A 13591-nucleotide genomic window follows, 5' to 3' on the forward strand; every position below is an offset into this window, starting at 1 on the left:
TGAACTCTATGGAACGCCGCATTCTAGAATCAGATGATGGCCTGGGGGAGATGGCTTCCATCAGCTTCATGAAGTGTTATTTGTCTGCCACTAAATGTGACTGATCCAATGACCCCTCTCCCTTGACACTCCTCATCCACTAGCACAATGTCCTCCTTGTTTGGGGTCACTGGGGTAGCCTGTCTTGTCATTTCCAGAGGGCTTTGAAAAGTTGAGAGATACTTTCTTTTTTAAAACCACACACACAATACTCATTTTTTCCACAAGGGGGCGCACCAGTCATGTGTAGTAAAGTAGCAGACAGCCCCCTGGAATGACTGTTACTGCGGTCAGTTTTGGTGGTTGGGGGGAGGAGGATAGGGCAGTGTAAAAACGGGAACGGTTTTTATGACAAATCATGCACAATGCAGTGACTAATTTCCGGGTAGTGCCACAGTAACTCTATGAATGCTGTAGCCAAAAAAGTGTGTGTGTGTGTGTGTGTGTGTGTGTGTGTGTGTGTGTGTGTGTGTGTGTGTGTGTGAGAGAGAGAGAGAATAACTGTCTACTGTATGTGTGTGTGTGTGTGTGCGCCTGATAAAACATTAGTTGTAGACAACTCCTCTAGGGAGTCTACAGCTGGAATTCCTCTTCTACTTCCAGTATTTTCTTTTCCTCGTTTTTGGGAGATTTTTCCTTGACCTCCCACATCCGACTCCAAAGTGACGTACTCCACATGAGAGAGAAGGAAAACCACTGTGATTGTTTGCGGATGTTTTGAAGCTTACTCAAAGCCGATTCAATTTCCTATGTTACTCTGTGATTAATTGGGTCGGGAAATACTCGTTGTTTCTGTATCAGGACCCAGGCTAAGACTTTTTAAAAGCCTACTTAGAAATTAATACCAGAGTATGTGACAAACAGAGTATTGTTACATGAATGTAAACAGTGACAAAATAAAGTAGTAAATGGGTTTTGGATGAAAATACTTAACTTTATTTTTTTTTAAAGATTTATTTCCCAAATGTATGCTGCCCATTCACATCTATTTTATGAATGTTTGCCACCACCATCCATATCTAGGTATTCATTATGGGTTGGATATGTACACTTTTCATACAAGAATGGGTGAATTTTCTCCATGTCCGCCATTTTGAAATACCAGTCATATGTTCAGCTTGGAGCGGGCATCACTCGTGCTGGCTCAAAAGTTTAACTCAATTTTATCAAGACAAGAGGCTGCACCTTGTATAAATTGTGTGTTTTTTTTATCACAGTAAAATGTATTGACAAAACTTATTGGTCAGACCAGTCAATGGTAGTTTATTATTTAGTGCATACTCATGGAAAGATGTGACTTAGCCAGCATACATTTTGAAAATGAACTACTAAAAATTACATACTAGACCTTAAATAACTAGTTACCCTTCATTGTAAGCTATTCAGCTATAGGCCTACAGTACCACTGAATGACAACAGCTGTCACTATTTGGCGAAATATTCACCCGTTTTTTACCGCCTTTAACACCAGTGTTACGACTTTCCCCTCAGAAACGTGCCGGCAGCGACACTCATGGACGTGTGTGTGTGTGTGTGTGTGTGTGTGTGTGTGTGTGTGTGTGTGTGTGTGTGTGTGTGTGTGTGTGTGTGTGTGTGTGTGCGTGCGTGTGTGTCAGCTATTTCACTCTCGCCGGCCGCAGCATTTGTTCCCCGGGACAGTAATCCAGCAGGAATCCAACAGGCTGCCTGCCACCAGGGCCGGATTAAGATGGCCTGGGGCCCCTAGGCTACAGGTTGCTTTGGGGCCCCCCAGAAGGCAAATTTCCCCACAAATTTACATAGATAGCGTCATAATTATGAGCTAGAGATTGAGGATAACATGTCTACCAACTGTATTGATAAAAACGATATATTTTTCAATATTGCTTCTAGTCACAATTCAGCAATTTTTCACTTTTGGCCAATCAGGGGGCCCCCTGGAAGGTGGGGGCCCCTAGGCTGCAGCCATATCTAGCCTGTGCATTAATCCGGCCCTGCCTGCCGCAGTTCAAAGCGGACGAGACACACGGAGGCCACGCAAAGCAACTATTTGGACTTGGGGTCACCCACACGGCAGCATGATTGGAAGCCATTAAAAATCATGTTCATCACGTTACACACAGTAGAGCGTGAAGTGTGGACACTACAGAGAGGAGAGCTGGCCAATCCATTTTTAGGACAAGGGTGTTGATTAGTGGGAGTGGGAGACCTTAAACATCATTGGAAATCTATGACGTGGGGCTTTGGATCTGTGACATGCATTTATTTTCAGATAGATTTTGTTTCTAGCACTGGTGTTGATGCGGATGAGAATCAGATGAATTTAAAGTGGTCATTGACTTTTGGCATCACTGTAATCCATGCAGGTAATGCGGCCTCCTCACCCACACGCTTCACTTGCCAGGTTTTTAGGGGAGGGTGTCGGGGGATGGTGGTGGTGGTGGTGGGGGGGAGGGGATGATGGTTGTGTAAGGTTTGGGGTGGGGGGGCATTGGATAGTTTAGCTCAGGGATGGGGAACCTTTTTAATTCGAAGGGCCACTTCAAATTCATCCGAGGGCCGTATTGTGAACACAAACCAAGATTTCCCCCTGCACTTTAGGTCTTTATTGAAGGCAGCCACCTTTAAAACAGTCCCCACCTTCTCTAGGACCCCTGAATATCACTTAATTGTATTACAAATGTAATTTCTAATATTCCGTTACAAAATATGTCATATTTCATTTGAAGCTGCTGAACATTAAAATCATATCGGGGGCCGGATAAAACGACCTCAAGGGCCGCAAATGGCCCTCGAGACAGAGGTTCCCCACCCCTGGTTTAGCTTGACTGCCTCGTAAACGCAGAAGACTCCCCACCACCACCACCACCACCCCCACTTCAGACACCCCACCCCACCCCACCCCCAACTCGCCCCCTCTGCTGAGTCAAAGGTGGGGGAAGGGGTGGGGGTGGGGTGTGGTGGGGGGGGCTAAATATTTAAAAATAGCCTACTTATCCTAATGCTTAATGCATTCCTCATTGACGTGACAGTGCTAAAGCCCTGGGGGTCCCTGGGGGTTGCAGTGGGGCAGTCAACTCACGGCCTACACAAGGACACACAATGGGGCATTGATCCACTCACTCGCAGACTTGCATATGCGCATAGTGTGTGTGTGTGTGTGTGTGTGTGTGTGTGTGTGTGTGTGTGTGTGTGAGTGTGTGTATGGGCAGGAGAGGGATAGCCAACACTAGTTAGTCTGATGGACTGCGGTGGCCAATTGAGAGGCAGTAGGGGACTACTTTACTTGAGCTGCTGGGGACGCCTGCTGAGGTACTGTGACGTGACGCTGGACGCGTTGGGTCCTGCAAACTACTGAAAGACCTGACAAGTTGCTTTTTACCTCATCGTCTTCTTTAATGCAGGCGTGGGGAGCCTTGGTCCAGAGGGCCGTTTGCGGCCCTTGAGGTCATTTTATCCGGCCCCCTATATGATTTTAATGTTATGCAGCTTCACATGAAATATGACATATTATGTAAAGGAATATTAGAAATTACATTCGCAATACAATTAAGTTGTATTCAGGGGATCTAGAGAAGGTGGGTCTGTTTTAAAGGTGGCTGCCTTCAATATAAGCCTAAAGTGCAGGGGACAATCCGAGTTTGTGTTCATAATACAGCCCTCGGAGGACTTTTACGGCCCTCGGATGAATTTGAAGTGGCCCCTCGAATGAAAAAGGTTCCCCACCCACCCCTGCTTCTGCTGCTGCTGCTGCTTCTGCTGCTGCTGCTGCTGCTGCTGCTGCTGCTGCCGCCGGCACCGCTTCCCAAACGAGGCCTAATGGCTATATCGAGAGACAGGAAGAGAGAATTTGAGAATGTGAAAGAGACAGAGAGAGAGAGAGAGAGAGAGAGAGAGAGAGAGAGAGAGAGATCACTGCTGCATTCTTGAATAAAAATGCTTAAGTTGACAAGTTTCGCCTAAATTCTATGAACTTGTCCCTCTATGCCATGGTGACATTTTTAAAAGAGGATCCAAGAAGTGGGTTGTGTCTCCCTCTTTGGCGGTACACACGAGGCACATGGGTTGTACATGTGAACAGTAGAACAAGTGGTATGTATGTATGCACTTCTCTCCTCAGGATCTTATTCTGAAGTGGCATGGTGCAGGGCCACTGCTAGGCATAGGCAGGGGAAGCAGAGAGAGCGCTTTAGGGCCTCAACCACTTTGCCCCCAAAATTGCGGCCCCCTAAATAGATATTGACCCAAAAAAAAACATATTGTTATTATTATTATTATTTAATAATGGGGGGGGGGGGCTCCTGACCAGTTATTCTTAGGGCCTTCAACCTTAGCAGCGGCCCTGGGCATGGGAGAGGGTTGGGGGTTGGGGGTTGGGTGGGGAAGTGGTGGTGGCCTGAGCTGTGCCTAGTATGTCACCCATAGATAGAGGCTGTTCTCAGAGGCCAGCGGAGTGGAGTTAGTCAGGGTGACATTTATATGGGGCATGGCACAGAGTGTACGGTAACTTGGTTCCTGCCTCTTCGGAGGAACCCCACAGCGCTCTAATGGTGCCTTCCCCGAGGGTGGGAGATGGGATATTTCTGACCTCGTACATGCTGAAATACATTGGAACGCCTGTTTAAGCGGAATGTTCAAGTCGCGAGCTGGGGCCAAATCGAAGTACCCCGACTTCGAAATCGTGACGTCAACACAGCAATGACACAGTGATAGAAATGGTTCCAGTTTGACTTGCTAGTTGGAACGCTTTCAAGTGGGAGGTAGCTGCCTCCTGGTTGCATAATGGGAAGCTCCTACCGTCTGGGAATGCGACATTAGCTCTCCCTCCAGCATGCAGCTTTGGTTGCACTCCACCTGCATTGCATTACACTGCATTCAGTCCAGGCCAGGCTACAGGCTATCTATTAAGTTCAGTGGGTCATCTGAATTCAAGGCCTCACTGCCATTCCATCACCGGTTCATGGCCACACGCACGCACGCACGCACGCACGCACCCACACACTACGAAGTGAACCTTTTGGAACCTGCATGGCTGAGCTTGGCTGTGTGTAGTAGTAGTAACAGATTTGATGTTTAAAAAGTGGTCAAGGAAAGACATTCAATTACATCATCTCTTCAGAGTTTCACTTCAGAGTTAAAATCTAAGTTTCTCCTAAAAATCTCATTCTCAAATTTCATGTTCTCCCTTGTCTTTCTTTGCTTTTTTTCCCCATCCTTTTATTTTCAGAAAGTGAGATTATCATGCATCCTCCATGACATGTACAGTACATTGCCAATACGCAGTACAGCGTGGAGAGGAGAGCGGAGAGCGGAGCGGAGAGGAGTTGAGAGCATGAGCTGTGGCCTGCAGCTGGAGTTGTCCATATAAGACTGCGGGGTGCGGGCCGGCCGGGCCGGGGGGGGGGTGCGGGGGGCGCGCCGGCCGGGCCGGGCCGCTTTTCTGGGAAACTGCCACAGGCGGGAGGCGAGCAGAACAAGCAGGCGCGCAAGCGAGGGAGGGGAGGCGCGCAAGTGAGGGAGGGGAGGCGCGCAAGTGAGTGAGTGAATGAATGAGGTAGTGAAGTGAACGTTTCGCTGCTGGCACGCGTGGCGGCGTCAGGTTGCAGGTCAAGTGTGGACATGGCCGTCACTACCATTGAGGACACAGAGGTCATGTCCTCGGGATTTTCTTTTTTTTGTCATGTAAACAAGTAAAGCTTTTTTGCACAAAAATAGACCTGAAGTGTGCGGATTGTCTTCTTTTTATACAGAAATTTCTACTGAATCCTGCACCTTCTAAACAGATGAACGGTGGCCTATCACAACTTCAGTAATGTAAAATATATCTATGATGACAATCGATATATGATCAACAATGAAATATTCTGTATGTATACCCCACCCCCATTTATCCTCAAGGCTGTGATTAATGAAAACAAACTTAACCCCTTAGCGCAGCACTATGGCTCTCTGTAATGTCATGGCAATGTTGTTATGATGTAGTTAAGCATTTTTAGCAAGTGAATATTGTCGCCGGCGACCCCTGCTGCAGTAAGAGGCTACGAGTCTGCCTGAAGTGTTTGAAGCATTCTAAATATACAGTATGCAGTACAGCACTTGACAGTATTTGACCCCAGTGTTTGATCATGTCTGGTTACGGGCCTGAGTATGGGCACCAAATGACGGGGGGGGGGCTTGCCAATACGCCACCCTACATGGCGATGCACATGTTACATGTCGTCTGCAGCAGCAATAGTTGCACACGGCTCACTTGCAGCTGAACGAGTGAGTGCCAGGCGTTAGTTAGGGGGGTACTCCTCCTGGTATCTGGTGGTACAGTCTTTTTTCTTTCTGCTCCAAACTTCTTTCTTAACACCCCACTCGTCCCCTCCCTCCCTCTTTCTCTCCTGCTCTCCATCTCTCTTTCTCCCCTCCCTCCTTCTTTCTCTCCTGCTCTCTCACTCTCTCTCTCTTTCTCCCCTCCCTCCTTCTTTCTCTCCTGCTCTCCCTGTCTCTATTTCTCCCCTCCTTCCCTCTTTCTCTCCGGCTCTCACTCTCTCTCTTTCTCCCCTCCCTTCTTCTTTCTCTCCTGCTCTCCCTGTCTCTCTCTTTCTCCCTTGCTCAATCCCTCTTTTAAAGCACCACTAAAAATAGTCTTGCTTTGGTAATGCCCTCATTGCACCCCTTGACTCGACTCTCTCTCTCTCTCTCTCCCGCTCTCCCAAACGGGCTACTCTACTACGCCAGTGGTTCTCAGACTAGGGGCCAGGGACCCCTGGGGGGTCGCGAGAGGATGCTAGAGGGGCCGCGCCACGGCGGGTTGAAAGGAAAAGTATGGCGAAAAACAAAATGCCATAGTCAACATTACTGCCATAGTCAACACTGCTGTATTTATTACAGTTTCTTTTCGAGCAGCACGAAAAATTAGTGTGGCACGGCCCCATATCGGGGGGGGGGGGGGGGGGGGGGGGGGACTTGGCTGGAATCTAGATGCACTTTGTATCTGCAAGCGATGATGGCTGATCATGTCCTTGTTTGTAAGTCGCTTTGGTTATAAAGCGTCTGCCAAATGCAAAAAGTGATGTAATGTGATAACTTTGATATACTGAATGTATATAGGATTTTTTACATTTTCATTTAATTTAATTATTTATATTCTGCCAGGACTATTTTTATTTTTATTTGAATATTTTGTATGTTTTGTTTGATTTTTAGTCTTGTCCATGTACTGTATAATGTCATAATTGTCTGTATATTCAAGTGTTCCCAAAATGCAAAACAAATACCCCCCTGGAGCAATAAAGGTACATTCATATTCAATGTAATGTGTATATGGGGGGCTTTGTGATGAAGCGGTCTGCACACTGTGTATTTACTCCAAAAATACTTTATTTCATTTTAACATATGGCAACGTTTCGATACAACAGAGGGATCTTCCTCAGGCCTGAGATCCCTCTGTTGGATCGAAACGTTGCCATATGTTAAAATGAAATAAAGTATTTTTGGAGTTAATACACAGTGTGCAGACCGCTTCATCACACTACCTACTACCTTTTGTCTGGCATCTGGACAACTACTTGTGGATGTGCGCACCCTACTTCCGAACACTATATGGGGGGTTTTGTGATGGTGAGGTTTGGGAACTCCTGCTCTACGCTCCGCTACTCTACTGCCCTGCGCCAGGGTTGCCAGATGAGGCTGATGATTTCCAGCCCAAAATATGCTCCAAACCCGCCTGGAAGCACTATATCCAGCCCTATTCTATTGATTTCTATGGCAAAAATTGGGCGGGTTTATCTGATAAATGACATTTTTACCCGCACACGGCCATACAAAGCAGCCCAATTGGGCGGGAAACAGCCCAATCTAGCAACACTGCGCTGCGCTGCGCTTCCCTGCCTGGCTGCCGGCGAGCACTTCCTGGAAAAGCTGGTTGCCAGAAGTACAGCAGCCAGGGTGGAATGTTTGCTCTTGACATGATGACACATGTGTGATCCATGTGACAACCTTTCTTTTTTTTTGGCAGTTGTGTTCCTACTAGTACCTACCCGGCCACATGCCCTTAGGCTCGAACTCTTTCTTAGAAAGAAATTATTCTGGCCCCGGGCAGAACCAGTAAAACCTTAACCCCTTAAGACACGGCATTATAAATTAGCTGTTACCAGAATGGCAATGACCAAGTCATACTGTATTACTAAAGGCCCTGTGCACTGTCACAGTAGTGTAGTACTATAGTAGTTAACTTTCAATGTCTATTACAGCGTGCCTCAGGAGGTACGACGTGCATTAAGGGTCTACAGGGACACTGTGTGAGATGTTTACTTGTTTATTGCCAGAATTCATGCCGCCCATTCACTAATGTTACCTTTTTCATGAATATTTACCACCACCATCAAATTCTAAGTATTCATTTATGACTGGAAAAATTGCACTTCTTCATGGTCCGCCATTTTGAATTTCCAGAAATAGCCATTTTTAGCAGCAAAAATGACTGTACTTGGGCCATACTAGAAAATATTTATTACTCTGTAAACTTTCATGAAAGCATCAAATTTGGCCATAGGCAACCCAGTTTCAATGAGCAGCATAGTTGCAGTACCTTTTTTGACCATTTCCTGCACAGTGTACCTTTAAACTGTCAGAGTTCACCTATGTTGAGTTCGTGGTGAAAAACAGTCTCTCCTACCGAGCTATATGGGGCATGATTCCCTTATCATGACATCAAATGCAAATAGATGGATGACGTCTCTCATATGAAGCACACAAAAAAAATGAAATCAGTAGCTTGAGTGCTTTATTGATTTAGTGACATTTTGAAAGTGACTGTATTCTTGTAAAAATCCAAGTTAAGCTTAGTTGGCGGAAAGGTTTCCCCAAGCGTGTACACACAATGCATGATTCAAATGCAAATGCACACATTGATGACAGCTCTCATTTGAAACAAACAAAAAAAAGATTGTTTTTGTTGATTTCCTGGAAATGACTGTAGCCTTGTAAAACAAAAAAGCTCCTACCCCCCCCATACCCAGGCCAATACAAGGCCCCCGTGCTGGGTGTGTGTGTGTGTGTGTGTGTGTGTGTGTGTGTGTGTGTGTGTGTGTGTGTGTGTGTGTGTGTGTGTGTGTGTGTGTGTGTGTGTGTGTGTGTGTGTGTGTGTGTGTGTGTGCATGCTGGGTGTGGGTGGCAGTGGGTTGTTGCATTTACAGTATAGACAGAGCACATAGGGCAGCACAGCACAAGACACCCTTTGGCAGGAGACTCCCTGCATGGAACAGATGTTCGCTAATGCAGAGAGGAGAGGGACAGACCTGTGTGTGTGTGTGTGTGTGTGTGTGTGTGTGTGTGTGTGTGTGTGTGTGTGTGTGTGTGTGTGTGTGTGTGTGTGTGTGTGTGTGTGTGTAAGTGTGTATGTGTCTGAGTGTGTGTGTGTGTGTGTGTGTGTGTGTGTGTGTGTGTGTGTGTGTGTGTGTGTAACTTGTGTGTGTGTGTGTAACTTGTGTGTGTGTGTGTGTGTGTGTGTGTGTGTGTGTGTGTGTGTGTGTGTGTGTGTGTGTGTGTGTGTGTGTGTGTGTAAAGGGGGGGTTGAGACTGGAGAAGAGTGAGAGTCTGTTCCCCATTCCAGTACTCACTGAGCTCCCTCTGTTCCGCCCGGCGTCCTTACCGACAGATGGAGCTTCAGAATGCTATAGCTTGGGCTTGGGGGGTTAGCGACCGTAGTGTGTGTGTGTGTGTGTGTGTGTGTGTGTGTGTGTGTGTGTGTGTGTGTGTGTGTGTGTGTGTGTGTGTGTGTGTGTGTGTGTGTGTGAGAGGGAGAGAGAGAGAGAGAGAGAGAAAGGGGGTTCATTGTTGGTATAGTACCCCCAGATCCCCTTTTATGCACTGCTAATAACTCCTAAATGCCACGCGCACTAACTGTTTTGGCAGCATTACACACACACTAATAATCAGCTGCAGCGGAAACGGCACAAAGAGGCGTCCTCTTGAACAGGGATTTCTCTGAAAAGAAGCTATTTGGAAGAGATTTAAACGAGCCCTCATATGTCTCCCTTTTTTGAAGCCCTTTATTAATTGCCTTACTAAACACCCTAATACAGTGTTTCTCAAACTTTTTCAGACCGAGGACCACTTTATCCCCCCCAAAATGTTCAGGGACCACCTGTCAACTGAATTGAGAGCTGACCGTTGCTAATTTGACACTGCTGATTTTAATGCAGATCACTTCATTTTTATTCACATTACAAGCGTGTCTTATTGTGGTGAAAACATGACTTCAGCTATGTTTAGCGTTGTAATATTGTTACAAATATAGCCTACTTCTAGCTTGTTTTGGAAAAGTAGAAATCCCCTAGCGGACCACCTGAGCTCTGTCGCGGACCAACAGTGGTCCCCGGACCACACTTTGAGAATCACTGCCCTAATACACCATGCTTTGAATGAAGTGTGTCTCTGTTCCATCAGTTCACAATATAGTATAACCCTTCACCCACTTCAATAGTTTTTTAATAGTTAAAAAATAAAGTTTGCAGCATCTTTCATTCATTGCTGCACAACATGCATATTTACACATGCGCAAACATCTATCCATTTCATATACTAGATACGAAAACTTTAAATAGTTAATGTGATGTGGTATTGAAAAATAGCTCAAATAGAGAAGTGAAAATGTGTGAGGTACACTTTGGTCTCAAATGTGACAAAGGGGGCCTCTTCCTTAAAACTAAATTCATGATAACGATCAAACATGTGACCTTACTTTTTAAACCCTCCAAGGAGAGCATGTCTACTGCATGTGATGTGAGCGCTCCATTTAAAGACTTTATAACGCTAATCAGAAACATGCTAACCTGATTTGGGGTCTATTTTTAGTGCTCTAGCTAACTATGGAGTACATCACACTTCCAGAATTAGAAATGTCTGAAATATGTGTTTTTTTCCCCCTTGGGCTACAAACAGCCGGCCTTCCACTCTTATTCTCCTTGAGAAAGAGCAATCTTGCAAATATTTGTTTTGAAATAACACAGAACAAATTACTTTCATTTCATATTTGGCCTGACACAAACTGAACTATGTAATGAAATAATTCTGTTGTAATTTTTCCACGTTCTACATGGGACCTCTCTTGTCGGACCAACTACAGAACGTAGGCTATATCTTCCGGTGTGAGGCCAGCCGGCATTATGCATACTACTAGGCTGCTTGGACATTTGGAGGGAACAATTAGTTCCCAATTACCACTCAACAGACAATGAGATAAGTGAAATCCCGTTGAGGGGGATGTTGGTTTTGACTGGATAAGGCCAGAGTACCATGAGGAGAGAGAGGGGCAGTAGGCAGGGCCGGACTAGCGCACAGGCTTGATATGGCTACAGCCTAGGGGCCCCCACCTGCCAGGGGCCCCCTGATTGGCCAAACATGGCAAAAAGAGAGAAATGTTGACATCTCTCATGTTGAGTACTGTTGGTAGACATGTTATCCTTAATTCCCCGCTTGTAATTATGCCACTGTCTAGGTAAATTTGTTGTGGAATTTACCTTTCGGGAGGGCCCACAGCAACCTGTTAGCCTAGGGGCCCCAAGGGCCATCTTAATCCGGCCCTGTCAGTAGGAGAGCGCCCGCTCGGCCGGCCGGCTTGGGCCTGATTCCTTTATCAAACGGCTGCAGGCGGGGCTGCTCTTCCTGTGACACACACGTATCCAGGGCCAGATTCAGATGGCCTGGGGCCCCTAGGCTACAGGTTGCTGTGAGCCCCCCCCAGAAGGCAAATTTCCCCACAAATTTACGTAGATAGCGTCATAATTACGAGCTAGAAATTGAGGATAATGTCCACCAACTGTAACTTCATAAAAACTATATATTTTTCAATATTGCATCTAGTCACAATTCAGCAATTTTTCACTTTTGGCCAATCAGGGGGCCCCCTGGAAGGTGGGGGCCCCTAGGCTGCAGCCACATCTAGCCTGTGCATTAATCCGGCCCTGCACGTATCTGGAGAACGTTGAGATGCTGCCTGGTGTTGAAATGATTTCTTAAGAAGAAGAAGAAGAAGCAGAAGAAAAAACTTAAAGCTAAGTCTGTTTTTTTTTTCAATCTGCACCCCCTGCCATCTTATCCCAACAGCCATATGTCTGCTGCTGTATAGGGGTGGGGTTATCAAGGCAAGGCACAGGGGTGATGTCGAAAGAACATTGGAGACCCCAAGTTACAAAATCTCGCCACCACCACGGAAGCCCCAAGTCAGGAAGCAGCTACCACCTCTCGGAAACTGACTTGGCATGTTCAAAGTCTGTGCTGTCTTGCAAGAGTGGACCTTGAAAACAAACAAAAAAAAGACACCGGGCCCGTATTTCAGCTGACAAGCACCTCGGTTTTGAAGAGCTTGTAGTGGGCCTATCTAATTTTCTCATCTCATCACTAACGCTAATCACTAACGCTAGTGCACCATGTCTCTTTGATAGGATGCACTAGGTCACTTTTGGTATTATCCACATGTTCATTGTGGGTTGCTTGTATGTTATGTGTGTCCTATGTCCTGAATGTTTTGTATGAGCGAAGCTCACTTAACTGCAAATCGAAATTACCCTTGGGTACCAATGTAGTTATCTAATCTAACCACGTAATCAATCAAAATATGTTCTGCCTCTAAATGATAATGGTCCTGGATGACACTTGCATTTAAAGGGAGATTAACAAGATTTTTTTTTCTGAGCCATCAAAGACCTTTGAAAATTGTCTGTCCAAAGGGCCATTTAACTTGCAGACCCCACCCTTATAACACACTGTCTGCTGTTCACGCTGCTGACACACGACTGCACAACGACCCACAGCACTAACCATCTAGTGAAGTTTGCGGATGATACAACACTGGTGGGCCTCATCACCAAGGGCGATGAGACTCACTACAGAGAAGAAGTAGACCTGCTGGCCAGATGGTGCAAAGACAACAACCTCCTGCTGAATGTCAACAAGACCAAGGAGATTGTTGTCAACTTCCAAAGGGTCCAAAAACAACTGCCACCACTGACCATCGACGGCGATGCTGTGGAGAGAGTGAGCAGCACCAAGTTCCTTGGAGTGCACATCAGCGACGACCTCTCTTGGACCACCAACACTACATCACTGGCGAAGAAGGCCCATCAGCGTCTCTACTTCCTGCGCAAACTAAAGAAGGCAAGTGCTACACCCTCCATCATGACAACATTCTACAGAGGAACCATAGAGAGCGTCGTGTCCAACTGCATCACAGTGTGGGGAGGAAGCTGCACGGAGAAAAACAGGAAGACACTCCAGCGTGTTGTGAACACAGCGAAGAAGATCATTGGAGTACCACTCCCCTCCCTGCAGGACATTTACACCACACGCCTCACCCGGAAAGCACTGATGATCATCAAAGACACAAGCCACCCTGCACACAAACTGTTCAGCCTCCTGCCCTCTGGAAAGAGGTACAGGCGCCTCCGTTCCCGTACCACCCGGCTGGCGAGCAGCACAATGCACCAAGCGATCAAGATGCTGAACACTCAACCCACTCTCCCTCCACTGTCAGCCTCTAGCCAGCAAGGCCACTGACAACCCCCCCCCCACTGTCAGCCTCTA

This window comes from Engraulis encrasicolus, chromosome 14 (genome assembly GCF_034702125.1).
Source record: "Engraulis encrasicolus isolate BLACKSEA-1 chromosome 14, IST_EnEncr_1.0, whole genome shotgun sequence".
Taxonomy (NCBI): domain Eukaryota; kingdom Metazoa; phylum Chordata; class Actinopteri; order Clupeiformes; family Engraulidae; genus Engraulis; species Engraulis encrasicolus.